Source organism: Leptinotarsa decemlineata, unplaced genomic scaffold (assembly GCF_025532065.1).
Source record: "Leptinotarsa decemlineata unplaced genomic scaffold, Ldec_3_MD MMD2_tig00003736_RagTag_RagTag, whole genome shotgun sequence".
Lineage (NCBI taxonomy): Eukaryota > Metazoa > Arthropoda > Insecta > Coleoptera > Chrysomelidae > Leptinotarsa > Leptinotarsa decemlineata.
In genome coordinates, this window is record NW_027412593.1 from 229,196 (window position 1) to 245,582 (window position 16,387).

General features: G+C 33.2%; 1 protein-coding gene across 2 annotated transcripts in view; it reads left to right on the plus strand.

The window, feature by feature from the left end:
- The first annotated feature begins 7,562 nt into the window (after positions 1–7,562).
- nuf (rab11 family-interacting protein nuf) overlaps positions 7,563–16,387 on the plus strand; it is a 106,817-nt gene continuing 97,992 nt past the window's right edge. Inside the window, exon 1 of one of the 2 annotated variants that reach the window (XM_074178223.1) lies at positions 7,563–7,852. The gene's annotated coding sequence lies outside the window, so the exon portion shown is untranslated. The remainder of the gene's footprint in view (positions 7,853–16,387) is intronic. The other variant, XM_074178222.1, reaches the window with a different exon arrangement.

Consider the following 16,387-nt stretch of genomic DNA (forward strand, 5'->3'; position numbering starts at 1 on the left):
GTGCCTACATTTCAAGTACCCGAGTTTTAACCGAGTTGTATTGAATTAAATTATATGAGCTTATATCCCAGTTTCCACATTTGAATAAATATTTAGTAACGGGGAATTATTCAATTCTAATTGATCATTCAGTGAATTACCCGAATTGTTGAATCTAATGATTTCTAAACATTCTAGAAGATTGAGCTTCAAACTTTTCTCTTCTAAATGTAATACGTCGTATTCATGATTAAACTCATGTCCTTTTGCTAAAAGGTGGTTTGCAAATGTGGAATTGGTCTTTTTATTCACAAAACTACTTCTGTTCTCTTTAATTCTTTAGGAAAATGTTCTCCCTGTTTGGCCAATATACCGAAATTTTGTCTTTATTGTTGTTGTTGTTAATATATCTACTTAGACTATTATTGGAATTGGCCGCGGTGGTAGTGCGCCCGACTCACGATCGGAAGATCGTGGGTTCGATTCCCGCCTTGACCAGATATTTTTCTCGAAAGAATTTATCTGGTTGAAGCTGGAATGATTCTGCAACCGTGTTAGGAATCACACGTTAAAAGGTAAGACCTCGTTAGTCCTTAGCTCGCACAAGTTCTCAACTTTTGAGAGTTGTCGTTCGTAAAGGGGCGACAGCTGATTAACGGAAAAACAAATTTTAAACAGAAACAGATTATTCGTTCTGAAAGCTACGTTGTTTACGCATTCTTACAGCTTACAGAACGAATAATAGTCTAGGTAAATTTAAAGACAGAACTTCGGTGTCGGATAGATCAAGAGTATATAAGCTGACTTGCGGCTCTTGCCGAAAACTGTATATTGGCCAAACAGGGAGAACATTTTCCCAAAGAATTAAAGATCATAGAAGTAGTTTTGTAAATAAGCATTGAATATGTAGAATATTGTTGTAAAGACACGCCCGAAGAAGCCATTGTATGGCGAAACACGTGTAGCGTTTTTGTAAAAGTGTTTAGTGAAAATCTCACAATAAAGTGTTTTTTTAAATACACATCATATATAATACAAAGTTACAAAAAAAGCAATTTTCATCGGTGTCATAGGTTTCACTACTAATTTTAATGATGATTTTCTTACTAATTGGAAGGAATTAATCAAAAACTACTTAAAAGGAAGAAATAACGACGAATGATAAATTAATCAAACAAATGCGCTAGATTGATTATCAGTTTTGAGGCCACACCTGCTATACAACGAAACATTTAAAAAAAGGTTGAAACTTTTGGCCTTATTACGATAATCGCATAGTTTGGGAATGCCGGTAACAATTAGTCAGCGCATATGTTATTCATCATTAACAACAATAATTAAAAGCTCAATTTCACGGTGTTCTTCATTAGAATTTCACATTTATTGGTTATTACCCGTATGGAAAAAGAAAGCCTCGTGTACGTCTAATATGTATTATAATAAAAAAATACCTATAAGTATGGTGGTGCCTACTTCCATGCTACATCAACTTTTATCGTAATCCAAGTGATCTTAGCCATGATTAAAATACAGAGAGTTTTTTTCTTCGAAGACGTACTGAATAAAGGCAGTACGAATATTGAGGATATCAGTTTACTGAAAAATATTACCTCGAAATTTTCCATCACAATTTTTTCAAATCACCGATGACGTTCTCCTACATTGTAATGAATCGACTTTTTTAGATAGATAGATAGATAGATAATTTATTGGTATTTTATACATTCATCAGTATTTACACAAGTCAATACATACATATTAATAAAATTAGCATATGTCCGGCATCTATTAATATTTACATAAACAATAGATGCTTACAATTCATAGAACAAGGGTTTTTTATAAAAAATATTTACATAAACAATAGATGCTTACAATTCATAGAACAAGGGTTTTTTATAAAAAATATTTATATCTTATAAGTATATCTGAGTTATGTCGTCGAGCACATTCAAAAACAAAGCAGTAAAATTCAAAATTGGGTATTATAAAATAACGACAAATGGCCTATATGGTTAAGGAACTTATATCACATTGTAGGAATTCTTCGGTGCTGAAGAAGGCGTTTTTCATTAAAAAATGTTTTATCCTTATTTTGAATATGTTAATAGGTAGAGATCTTATTTTTTGTGGTAATTTATTGTAAAATTCCACAGCCCAAAAATTTGGTCCATTTTGACATCTTTTTAAGCGGCAGTGGTTTGTACTCAAATCATTTTTATGCCTAGTGTTGTGGTCGTGCACATTTTCACACCATAACTTTCATATTGAGATAGATTATTTTTTATGTATATTAAATTTTCCATGATATACAGAGAAGAAAAGTTTAGTATTTTTAATGTAATGAATGAATTTCGACATTCATCTCTGTAGTCGACATTGTCTAATATTCTAATTGCTTTCCTTTGGTGTCGAAATATTCTATCACAATCTGTTGCATGTCCCTAGGCGACAATACTATAAGAAATAATGGATTCATACAAGGAAAAATATGCCGTTCGAAGAGTAGCTTTTGATATTTGTCTGGAGAGGTTTCTTAGTAAAAATAGATTTCTCATGAGCTTTTTTGATAGTTCATTTATGTGATGATCCCATTTTAACTCACTGTCAAAATGAATTTCCAAAAATTTCACACTACTTTGCGAATTTGAGTAATTTTCCATATTTCTTAGAGTGAATACCATGTTTTGGGTTTTGTTGTTATTCAGATATAATTCGTTTGCTTTGAACCACCTTTCAGTTTGTGACTGTGCTTTAGAGGATAATATAAGTACCTCATCTAGAGTTTTAGCATTTGTTTGGATTGTAGTATCGTCTGCATATAAAATATATGATAACGAGTTCTCACGATATGGTAGGTCATTAATGAAAATTATGAATAGTAGAGGTCCCAAAATAGATTCTTGCGGTACACCAGTTGTAATTTTTTTTCTTGTTGATAGAGAATTGCCCACTTTCACAGTTTGAAATCGTTTTCTTAGTATGAGTTGATCAACTTTATAGTGTTGTCAGAAAAATTATATATTTTTAATTTGAATTGAAAGGGTTATATTTTTAGGAGTGATTAATTTTTGGGAAATAAAGTTTTTGGCTTTCTACTACTCCATCTTGATACAAAAAAAGGATGAGGGAATCTTCCAAAGAAAGGAAGGAAGTAATCAATTTGAAAATAAGTAACTCTATACATGGATGTGTAGATCATGCAAAGAAGTAACTTTCAGACACAAACTGAATGAAAGTCCTCCTGAAACAGCTACTTTCATATGAACATTGAATTGTGGAATAAAAATCAGATATCATTCACATGAGTTCTACTTTAAATGAATGGTAACAAATTGCACTTACATAGAACACTGTCATCCTCACTGGTATACATCGATGTTTCGCCTTAAGACATTTGCCCCAAGGCTGTTCAGTACCAAACTGGATAACATTATAGAAAATCTCACAGAGATTGATAAAAAAATTATGTGATCTCATTATTTTTCGACTTATCAAAAGCGTTTGATACAGTGAGTGCGGAATTTCTCATCAAAAAACTGTCAATGCTTGGGTTTCCACGAAATTTGATGAAATGGATACAATCCTATATGACAATCATCGAAATTGTTGTAATCTGCAATGGATCGACATCAGAGTCAAAGACGGTAAAACTCAGGGGTGCCACAGGGCTCTGTTCTGGGACCTCTACTGTTTCTTCTCTATGTCAATGATCTTCCTCAGCATCTAAAGGGAGGCTCCGTCACAATGTTTGCTGATGATACAACGATAACTATAGCAGGCAATAAAGCTGAGAAACTCATCAGCAAATTTGAACACATTACTGATCAGTTCTGTATCTGGTGCCAAAGAAATAAGCTTATTCTAAATACTTCAAAATCGATCAGTGGTAACTTCCACTTCAGAATAAATATTCCAATCGGTAGACGCTCTAGCTATGATATTCAAACTTCTAAAGAAGTAAAATTTTTAGGGACCTACCTAGACGCCAATCTAAATTGGGATAGGATATGTGCTAAGCTAAATAGAGCATATTATGCCATAAAACAGCTGAAATCCAAACAGGATTTCACAGTGATTTGAAATCACTTCTAGATCCTTATTAATATATGCAACCTCCTGCTGCTAGTGAAGTTATCGAAATGACGTGTGAGGCAGAACTCTCATTTTGTTTAATTCTCGAACGGTTTGGTTGGACACTGATGAGCTTGGGTGGCTCATGTGAACGTTCCTGTTGCCGTAGACTTCGTAGAGGGTCCACTTTTCATCACACATGACGATCCGATCCAAAAAAGGATCGTTTTGGTTGCGCCAAAGTAAAGAAGAAACTACTTCGAAACGTGACAATTTCTGTCGATGGTTCAAATCGTGGGGCAGCCACTTTTTGAGCTTTTTGACCTTTCCAATACGTTTTGAACCATCAAAAACCGCATGCGAGCCCAGTTCTTTCTCCATCCTACGCACCGTTTGTTATAGGTCAGTCTCCACCAGGGTTCTCGAATTGTCGTCCTGGATTACTGAAGGTCAATCACTTTTTTTTTGCAAAAAAAATCTGAAAGTGGGGCTATTTTTCGAAAAATCCAAAAAAGTTATGGGAAAAAGTTTTTATAAATAGAATTTTCAGCTCATATACCAAATTTCAGCTTCATAGGATGATAACAATTTTTTTCCATTGTCCACTACATCCAAGCACACTTCTTTACTATGTTTTATAGATTTGTAACGTTTTATAAATCCTACTCACAGTGAATTGTTGCATGTATTGGCCTGGACTGATTTGTATCAAAAATGCTGGCTGCCACATATGCCACACATATGATTAAAAAAATCAATTTGTTCTTGTAAAGTTGATGTGTTTTTCATTTAATAGGAAAGCGGTTTCCCTGACATTATTAACGCAAGGGCTTATTTTTTAAATTGTTCTGTAGCTTAACTTTTGATGCATCATCGTAAAATACTTATAATACTGATAAATGATTTTTTGTACCTATCGCGTAGAATGAATCCAAAACAAGCACTTTTCCCAATGATCAGAAATGAAATATTCTTCTCGACGCGTGTTTCACCAACCAGGTTGGTGTGTTCGGGAGATGAAGAAAACTGTTTTCTTCATCTTGTGAAACGTAAAATAGTACATCTTCTATGTCTCAAGATATATTTTTTGGTCTACAACAACTTTTTTCGTGCCAGTGGCGTCCGTATGGGATATTCAGTGAATAGTTTTAAAGAGAAATGTGGTTCTCCATGTACGGTTTATTCACAAGGAAATAGTTTCTTCTGAAACTATTGGAAACAGTCCCGCCATTTCCCAAAGAGTGCTTGAATCGATGATAAAAAATGAGCTCATCATACATACTTGGACATTTTCAATTTTCAACATCTGCTTTAATTGATTTTTTGTGCTGTCAGGACGATTTTGTATTATCGTTCCAAAATATATTTATATTGCTTTAATTTCATTTGAAAGAATTATATTTTTAGAAATAACTAATTTTTGTTGAAGAAAGGTTTTGGCTTTCTACTACTCCATCTGCATACAAAAAATGTGGGAATCTTCCAAAGAAAGGAAGGAGCAATCAATTTCAAAAGAAGTAACTCTATACTTAGATACTATACAAGAAGTAACTTTCAGACACATACTGGAAGGAAAAGCTACTTTCATATAAACATTGAACTACACGAAAGAAAAACTCTTTCGAAACAAATACTTTTACATAAACACTGAATTATACAAAAAACACTTTTTCCACTCAGTTTGTATTTCAAACATTCCTTATGATATTGAATTAGATATCATGCACAGGATTCCTACCTAGTACCTAGTAAATGAAACGTAAAAATTTCACTTATATGGAACACTGTCATCTTCACTGGTGGACATCGATGTTTCTACGTAAGACACTTGCCTTAGGGTTCTTCATTCATTAATGAATGTACGACTTTGTGCCACGGAATGAGTTTGATCTACTCATATCATCGATGACATCGTAATGACATTCATTCGTTTATTTGATTAGATCCCAGCCAAAGGAATCTTGTATAAATTGATGATGCTGATGTACCTATTGATAATTGAAACAGCAATAAAGCAATTCAATTTGACAAATACAACTATTGTTGTTGGTGAAGATGTAGACTTACTCGTATTACTCACTACTCGAACTCCAACTGACTAAACTATTTTCTTCGTAAAACCAGGAAAAGCTCAACATCAAGATCAAAAATAAGAACAAGAAAACGAATTTGAAAGTTACGACTTAGACAATTAAATATCACTATTTTTTTTAAACTTAATTTGCTTTTATCTTTTCAATCTCTGCTAATATCCATTATATTGCAAAATTTCAACCTATGTACCAAAAGTGTTATACTTACTTAGCTCCTCGGCTGTATAATCTTATTCCAGCACATATTAAAACTATCGTTGGCACTGATATGTTCAAAAATAAGCTTAAAGCTTGGATCTCAGGTTTGCCTAGAGCACAGATACACCAATATGTTGATGTGAAAAATATATATTACTACAATGTATAAATGTTTGTAGAAGATGTATGTGATTAGAGTTGTGTAATCTGTAAGTCAACTTCTCCATGGTTTGTTTGTTTGTTTCATTAAAAAAAATAGGGTATTTGTTTGATTGAATGTATGAGTGATGTTCGATGTAATGTACCTATTGCGATTGTTTAATTACATAACCTAAATATTTTTATTTATATTGACTATATATGATTTTAATGTAATATCTGTATACAATTTTTCTAGTACATTTTTGTTCATACTAAAAGAATTTTTATTTATATATTTCATTCCTTATAATCTATTGTATATTTAAATGATATAGCCCACGCACAAGTTTATCCTTCTGTGAGAACTATATTCATTTGTCGTTAACTAAGATTATTGTGTGTGTATTTCAAATTGAACGGCAAATAAATATTATTATTATTATTTTCAAATTAAGCAGGATCACAACTGACCTGTGGAATAGGCCTATTGGAGAAACCACGTTAAAAAAACGCACTAAGTACACTACCTCATAGGTGGCGTGGAAACGTGTGCATACTATGACGATTACTACTTTTACAATTTTGAGTCGTTATATCTCAAAAACGGTGGCTCGTAGTGAAAGAAGTAGTTTTGCATTTTTTGTAGATACTTTTATGATCTATAATATTTGTCTGGAGTATTTTTATAATAAAACTTACCGTTTTGCTGAAAATCGCGAAAAACTAATTTTTTTGACCTTTGAACTTGAATAAAATTTTTACAGGGAAAATACAGGGGAAAGATGGGGAACTTTCAAATTTTATTTTCAATCACACTTTGAACAATCTTACTAATTTTCAGCTGATTTTCAATTTAGGTAGCTTCGAATGTCTAAACTGACCCGACTATCACTGAATTACCCTGTTTACTCTCTTCAACTTTCTGTATTAAACAGAAATTAGGTGGTGTATGCCTCGATTTTCTCCGTAGGCGCCGCCAGTGGGACAAAATCCTCTAGCTCAATTGGATTCACATTCATTGAAATATTCTGGTCTAGTCAAAGGTAGTCCTATCTGTTGCGCTTTGTTTGTCACAGCGGCAACGTCGTCTGCTATGTGAAGTAGTTTCTCTTCTGTCTCCGTCAGAAGTCAGGTGCGATTTGTTATGATTTCTTGAATTTGTTTCAATTATCCAGTGGAATATTATTAAAATTCACAAGTATGTGGCTGTTTCGGGAGTGTATTTGTTTACGTTTGTCATTATAGTACTACTTAGTAGTGTTAAGTATATAGTATAGTGTAAATTGGTTGTTCTTGTAACAAGTCTACCTATAGTTGTCGATACATATTTACCTGCCTAGGAGCTCCTGCAGCAAGGTATGTAGAAGGTGAATGAAGTGTTATTCGTTTTTCACAAGTTTCTCTTGATAAATATTATATAGAATACTGAAAACGTTGTCTTTGTCGATATTGTCTAGAATTAAATAGGTACCGTTCTAATTTCCGCATACAAGAATTTGAGGTCTTTCATGGAAAACCTGTTGATGCCCTACATCTCTTTGGATGAATCAGAAAAAGGTGATGATGTATGCACATTTATATTATAAACTGACCTTCGAAAATTGCCTTGAGCATTTTGGTTTACAGGGTACCTATTTACTTGTTTGATATTTGCTTTCAGTTAAATTTTATGTATCTTGGTTGAAAAATTTATCAAAGGCCAAAGGTATCGTTATTCTATTTTTATTTTTGAAATATTTAGCTACGTTAGCCTATAACCTTCAGTTTTATTTTTTGGTTTTGTTCGCGTACGTACTTACCTCATTTTGAAAGGAGAAATTGAAATCCGTTTATCTGTGAAAAAAGAAAGTTTCTACTGGGCATAAATCCTTCCTTATTGCAAGCTTGAGCAGGTATAATTTTTATTTTTCAATTTCACAAAAACTGGTGCAAGTCTTTTGAGAGCACTGGAATATTTTTCGCACAATTGGGAAGAAAAAAATAAAAGTTTGTCAAGAGTGTAAGTAACTAAATACCATCCAATTTTATCAGTTTGTTTGGTGGTCATATATCCCGAGAAGAAAAGTATATTTGGATACCTATTTTTGGAAAAAAATTGCTGTTCCTTCGTTTAATAAAATTTTTCTTTGGAAATATCAAGACTCTAATTAACTCAAAATTGGTTATAGTAACATATGGAGTACCTATTATGTTTCTTACGAGGTTTTTTTCAATAATTTCTTCTGTAAGAAAAACAATCTAAAACAACTTGACTTTTATACAAGCCAAATTTCCTTTTAACCTCCCTATAACAACATATCAAATTTAATTTGTAAATGTAAAAAACAAACACGCTGGTAGTACAAATTGTTATCTTTCGATAAAACTTTGTATTTCATATTTCCTCGAATTTTTATTCGGTACTGTGATGAGCTGTCGTGAATGATAGGAAGCGTTGTCAAGAACTATTACACTATTCGCATCCAAATTTGGGATCAATGTGTTTTGAAACCATTCATCAAAAATATTAGCTTCCATGTTCTTAGTATAATCAACATTGCAGTCCTCATTTTTTTTTCCACATAATTTCAAAGAATTCGGAACCCATCCTTTACTTCATCCGCAATGCACAATGATTAGTCGCGATCCTTTGTTTGCAGGCATGTTAGGCGTACACATTCTCGAACTATCAGTCCACCCTTTCGTAACTGTGTCGTGAGTGTCATACCAAGTTTCTTCCAAATAGAAAATTTGCCGTTGTTCTTGTCTATATTTACTTATTTGCTCTAAGTATTTGTTACGCAATTCCACTAATATTCTGCTTTCCATAACTGCTTTTAAATCTAAATCCTTATTTCTTCATCCGATTCTGAAGAGTTTTGTCACAGCAGCTCAGATTATGGCCGAAAGTATTCAATTTTTTCCTTATGGTTTCAGTTGTAGGAATCTCATTGCTTTTGTAAGAGTCGTAGGTATCTTGTTTTTTCAATGCTTTCATTAGATGAACATCTAAAGGTTTTGGTGATCTTGTACCACATCGCGTCTTGTGTTCATAAGATTTGTTTTTAACTAGTTTACGTACATCAGTTGCGAAAGGAATTTCGGTCAAATCTGATGTTGCTTGTAATAGTTCGTTTCCCTCGAAACCAAACTTGAGTTGTAGATTCTTATATGCATTGAACATACTCTCTATGTTTCAATATTCAAATGCATCCGAATCTCATTCACTGGTATCTCACCATTGTTCACCATCGCTATTGAAATCACTGAAAAAAGTCTGCGTTAAACAGATAACAAACATTTTAAGTAATTATACCTGCACCAATATCGAATTTCAACACTAAAATCGCGATCAGTTCCAGAACTGAACATTAATGACACGACGCGACGGCGATAACCATCCCGCATTCTCCGATTTCTATTCGTCACCGTAACATGACTTCAAATTTAATTTTATGACTCTTCAGCCAATCATAAAACTCGGTTAGTAAAAATCATCCAATACGAACCGCCAATTCTACAGTCCACGTGGACTAGTTCACAGCCGGTTCATTTCTATGTATTGGTTTTTTCGTCTTTTGAAAGTGCCGCCAACTTTAAGTGTGCACAATATCGACTATACAGTGTGTTGAAATGTTTCGAATACATTCATTTCTTGTATCCAAATCAGTTTGGCTTTCGTAGGTCTAGTGATACAGAATGTGCCACTTTTGAGATAATATCTGATATTCAGTTAGAATAAGATGAGTATAAAAAATATGAATGACTGGTATTTAGACCTCTGTAAAATTTTCAACACTGCTATAATCACGACATTTTCTTTTTTTAAGTGTTGGGAAGCAATATGTGCCTATGGAAAACAGAAGTTCGTTAAAAAATATTGTTTGTGGAGGACTTTTACATTTTCTCATTTATATACATCCTATTTCGGAATTACAGCTTTCTGGAAAAATGGTACTTTTGGGTGATGATATGAGTTTGTTAGGAATCACACATTAAAATGAAAGACCTCGTTAGTCCTTAGTTCGCACAAGTTTCGACTCCTGAGTTTGTCGTTCGTACGGGTGCTATTGTTGGTTAACGAAACAAACAGATGCACACTTCAATACACAAGTACTCAATATACACAAATTAACTTTGGATTTTGAAAACTCTTCATTTATATTCATTGTTAAAACGCCCTCTAAGTTTCAGCTTACAAATTAGCGTTGACATAACAAAATTGAAAGGTACACGAGTGGTTTTCAAATTTAAATAAAACTCTTTCAAGTAATACAGATTGATCTAATTCGATAAAAGTTGGCACCAATTGGTGGGATACTAACTACGGTACGTGATTTGTTAGGTCATTTAAGAAAAAAAGTTCCTATGAACATATGTCCGGAGTTTCGTCGTTTCTGAGATATAGGGTGGTATTTATAAAATATAAATATCCTTACACCGATTTGGTTGAAATTTGCTACAGTTATTTTAAGTAATGAGGCGCTTATTTAGCCCGAACTATAGATTGAAATTATTAGCTCCAGTGGCGTCTCAGTAGGCACCATAGCCAACAATATTGAGAAAAAAAACGCCACTGACTTTTTGTGGTTTTTTATTTTTATAGATTGAGCAACTAAAAATGAAACTTTTTCGTCGCTTGTGTTTTCTTGATATCAAGCTTCGTTTTAGAGAAAAAAAATACTTCCAAAAACTATCCATGATGGCCATCATAAAATAAAAGTGGGTTCCATTTTTTTTATGATGGCCATCATAAAATAAAAGTGTGTTCCATTTTTTTTCACGAAAACGAAGCTTTAATTTCATCAATTCTTTCCACCCTTCTATCACATTCACAATGGAGATGGAAAAGGACGACTCTATACAATTTTTTGGACTTGACAATAACAAAAGTTAACAACAAACATGATTTTTCAATTTATCGTAAACCGGCACATACAGATATCGTCCATAATTCGTCCACCAACCCGTATCAGCACAAATTAGCAGCTTTTAACAGAATTGATCCACATACTGATGAATGTGCCCTTGTCAGAGGCGAATTTCAATAAAGAACTGAACATAATAAAACAAATAGCCACCAACAATGATTATGATAGCAGTCTTATACATTCTTTATTATCAAAAAAGTTATAGAGCCAAGCTTTGAAGGAAGTTTACCCAATTCGAAGAAGAACCTTAACCTGCTTAGGTCAACCCACTACAAATATTGCAGATTTTCTGCACAACAAAGGTGCAAATATTGCTTTCAAAACCAACAACAACTTAGGCATGCACATTCAGAATAACAAAAATGAAAGTTCAGTTTCAGGAAAATTGGGAGTGTATAAATTATCATGTGGGTCATGTCCGATGTTTTATATAGGTCAAACTGAAAGAACGTTCAAAGCTCGCATAAAGGAACACAAAAATAGTTTCCAGAATGGAAAAATAAATTCCACATATGCCACTCATTCAATCACAGAGGGACATGAGTTCAACCATGAGTACAAGCCCCTCCATTTCCAGAAGAAAGGTTTGATACTTAACCTGTTGGAGAATATGGAAATGAACAAATTCAAAAACTCTCATACGTTATGAACGATCAAACTGAATTGAATAATTATGCATTATTGAATCTTCATTTCCAGGCAAAAATATATTTACGGTACTTTCGAAAAATTTATTGATATAGTTAATGAATTCATACCTGACCTTTTCAGGTAGATTCATTCATTAGAAAGTAGGCATACGAGTAGTTAATACGTTAGAGTATAAAATGGTTGTAATTTAGAAGTAACTTTTAGTTTACTCTTAAGGAAGCTATATAGTAAAAATCACACATCAAACTGTATCATTTAGTTCAAAAATTAGTATTTGATATCAGTATATGGAAAACTGCTTCAAATACAACTTTGAAACCATAAAGATGTTTAACATAATATGTGTGATTGATGACTTGTCTACTTTATGGTAATTCATGATCACTTAAATGAAATGAATAAAAACACTTTTGTCTAAATACCACTGGAAAATTTTATTTATACGACCGGTTTCGGGTTTGATCCCATTATCAAGTATAAAACTGAAATATGAATTTTTAAATATCGATTTTATCAGAATTTTCAGGTATGCTGCAAGGACAGGTACTTGAGAGGCAGTATGCCATCTTAAAATACCACCATGAAAATTCTAGGGATTGTTAAACTCATAAATTCAAGAGAGGAGACCTACATAAATCAAGTTTCTGTTTAGGGGTATATGTTTCTGGTTTTTAATTGATTTGTTAATTTCCATGGCCTCCAACATATTCATTTTTCTCCCTTTATTACATATATGTAGGATTTTGAGGGTATCTTCATTTATCTTGTGGTTTGATTCTTGAAGATGTTCGTACATTGCAGATTTTTGTGCAAACAGACGTGTTCACGCAGTCTTATTTCAAAATTTCTACCGGTTTGGCCTGTATATACTGCAGATCATTCGCCACACTATTCTATATATACCTGATTTTTTCATTATATCGGCGAATGGCGATAAAAGGGATCAATTCACACTAAATTTATTCATTTTTGTGCCTTTCTTAGGAAATATGAACGCTCAATTCTATTTTTTATAATTGAAAAAGTCACAAACCACTGTACTCTATGATTGTGATCGTTAACCTAATGTTCAGAGTAGACTATTTTAATGACTCCCCCCAGCAAGCATTAGGGGTATTTGTAGTTCCGTGAGCTTTCTAACGTAGCAAAATTGATCTACTTTCAATTAGATAAATTCCCGTTTGAAATAAAAGGGTGTAACTTTTCATAATAACCGAATATAATGTGACAAAGTTTTTTTTCGGGTTTGTTGACCGTAGTATGCAGATTTTTATGCCTGAAATATCGTCTAGTCTGCGGAAGATATCAAGAATTACTGTAGTTGTCTTCAAAGCAGATACTATCTCATTGGATATGGGCATGACTTCGTCCAATTGCTTGAATTGAATGACCTGATACAAATGAAGTAAGGTCAGCTAAGGAACCCAAAGGGCCTTTAACAACACTGGGGGTATAGTCGAAGTAACCTGTATTGTGAATAGTTAAAGCTATCGGCATCTCAAGGGCCAAAAAACCAATACAGAGAAATAATGTCGTTGCCAACTAGTCCATGTGGACTGAAGAGTTGGCGGTTCGTATAGTTTTGTGATTGGCTGAAGAGTTATAAAATTAAATTTGAAGTCATGTTACGGTTACGAATAGCATGTAGGGATAAGTATCGCCGTTGTGTCGAAAAAGAGATACCAGGGAATAAGATTCGGATGCATGTGAATATTGAAACAATTTTAACCAAAATTAAGAGAGAATTAACATCAATGAAGTGAGACTACCTGCACTAAATTACACATGTAATAATACGATTAGGTTGGATGGAAGAGCAATTTCTGTCTTGATGTTTCATGTGCAAATGTTGAATACTGCCATCTGCACCGCAGTCGAAGATGAACCTTCAGGAATAACAACCTGCAGATATCGTTAAAACTGTCTAGTTGAAGGCGAATTCGAACTCGGGACCTTTCGGTCGAGCGCACAACCACTGTCTCAGTTTATCCGCTAGCAAATCTAACATTCTCCAACGTTTGTTTATATCGCCACAATTTTTCTAAAAATTAGTTGTATTCATAAATCAAGGAATCAATATCGGGAAAAAACACTCACGGGAACCGAATCAATAATTATATCAAAGTTATCTTCAATAAATATAGTTCAAAAAACTGAAAAACACGCTCTTGAAGAACATGGAACTAAAAAGTTGAAAATATTTTTTTAAATAAGCTTAAAACAATAACAAACGAAAAATATTAGTATTATTGTGATAAAAAGCGAAGGGCGTAAAAATATTTTTTTAAATAAGCTTAAAACAATAACAAACGAAGAATATTAGTATTATTGTGATAAAAAGCGAAGGGCGTTTGATATGAAAAAAAATATGGCACAACCCGCCCACGCTTTTTTCACAATAATACTAATATTTTTCGTTCGTTATTGTTTTAATCTTATTTAATAAAATATTTTTAAATTTTTGGTTCGATGTTCTTTAAAGCGTGTTTTTTGGTTTTTTAAACTATATTAATTTTTCATTTTTTAGTTTCGTATGCTATAAAAGCGTGTTTTTCAGTCTTTTTAAACTTTATTTATTTTATCTAAACTTTAGGATCAATCAGACGTATATTGTTGAGAAAAATGACCATTGATATTTTCCGATTCTCGAGAGAGAACCTGAAAATCAGTTACCAAGACGAAGGCAGCAGGCGCGCGTGTTATAAAAAAATACTTTTTTCAAATGAAGAAATACATGTAAAGTAAGTTCGAATTATATCAAGGAGGTTACGTACAGCGCCATCTGCCCGTGAATAGATCAAGCAATAATGTCGATAATTCAGTCAAATACATATCCGGATATGATATTGGATGATTTTTACTAACCGAGTTTTGTGATTGGCCGAAGAGTCATAAAATCAAATTTGAAATCATCTTACGGTGAGGAACAGAAATTATTGAATGCGGCCTTTGGTTATCGCTGCCGTGTATAGTTCAGGAACTGACTTTTTCCAGTGAAGTGATTCCAATAGCGATGATGAACAAGGCGAAAAAGAGATACCAGTGAATAAGATTCGGATGCATTTGAATATTGAAACACAGAGAGTATGTTTCAATGTTTATAATAATCTACATTCTACATCTCAAGTTTGGTTTCAAGGGAAACAAACTATTACAAGCAACATCAGATTTGACCGAAACTCCTTTCTTAACTAAACGTAAAATAGTCAAAAACAAAACTTATGAACGCAAGACGCGATATGATACAGGATCACCAAAACCTTTAAATCTTTATCTAATAAAATCATTGAAAAAACAATATACGACTGTTACAAAATCAATAAGATCCCTACAACTGAAACCATAAGGAATAAATTGAATACTTCCAGCCATAACATGAGCTGTTGTGACAAAACTTTTCAGAACTGATTAAGAAACTAGGATTTAGATTTAAAATGATAAACAAACGTCAAGCAGTAATGGAAAGCAGAAGAATAGTGGAATTGCGTAACAGATACTAACATGCCTGCAAAATTAAAGGATGGGCTCTGAATTCTTTGAAATTATGTAGAAAAAAAGTTGAGAATTGCAATATTGACTATCATAAGTACATGGAAGCTAATATTTTCGAGGAACGGTTTGAAAATACATCGATCCCAAATTTGGATGCCATGACATGTGACATATTTTTGATTACGATCGTCAACTTTATCATAGAACATCAAAGGCATACGTTGATGCGTCACTGTGATTGGTGTCATCATGTGAATGTGGTTCCACCCCGGTTCTACCCCGCTCCCTTTCATAAATCTACCTCGATAAAAAAATATCTTGTGTCAACACTGATTCTATAGCGAAACTATGTATTGAAAACTTCACAATAAAGTGTTTTTTGAATCCGTTATGGAGTTTTCATCAAGTATCGTCCGATTCCAACAAATATCAAAGTTATCTTCATCTCCAAGCTGTTCCATAGATTTTTTTTCGAAAGGAAAAGTTCTACAATCTATCAGCGTAATATTTCCTCTTTCATTCCCACGTTTGTCTTCGAGCCCCAGCGAGGAGAATAAATATGCGTCCATGTGTAAAGGCTCTCACACGATATCATCTATAATAAAAGTAAAACTCTTACGAGTGAGAACAATTCAGAGTCAATTTTAAAGAATTCACTATCTTCCAACAAAGAAATTGTTGAGTGAAAAACACATTCTCGATGCATAACGTTGTGGTAATTACGACATTGTCGAAATTCTCTTTTTTATGTTTATCTACAAAAGTGAAATCTTATCTAAACGAACACTTTTAGATATGTCGTGACAAAATATTCGATGGAAATTAAGTCTACCACAGGTTGCATACTAC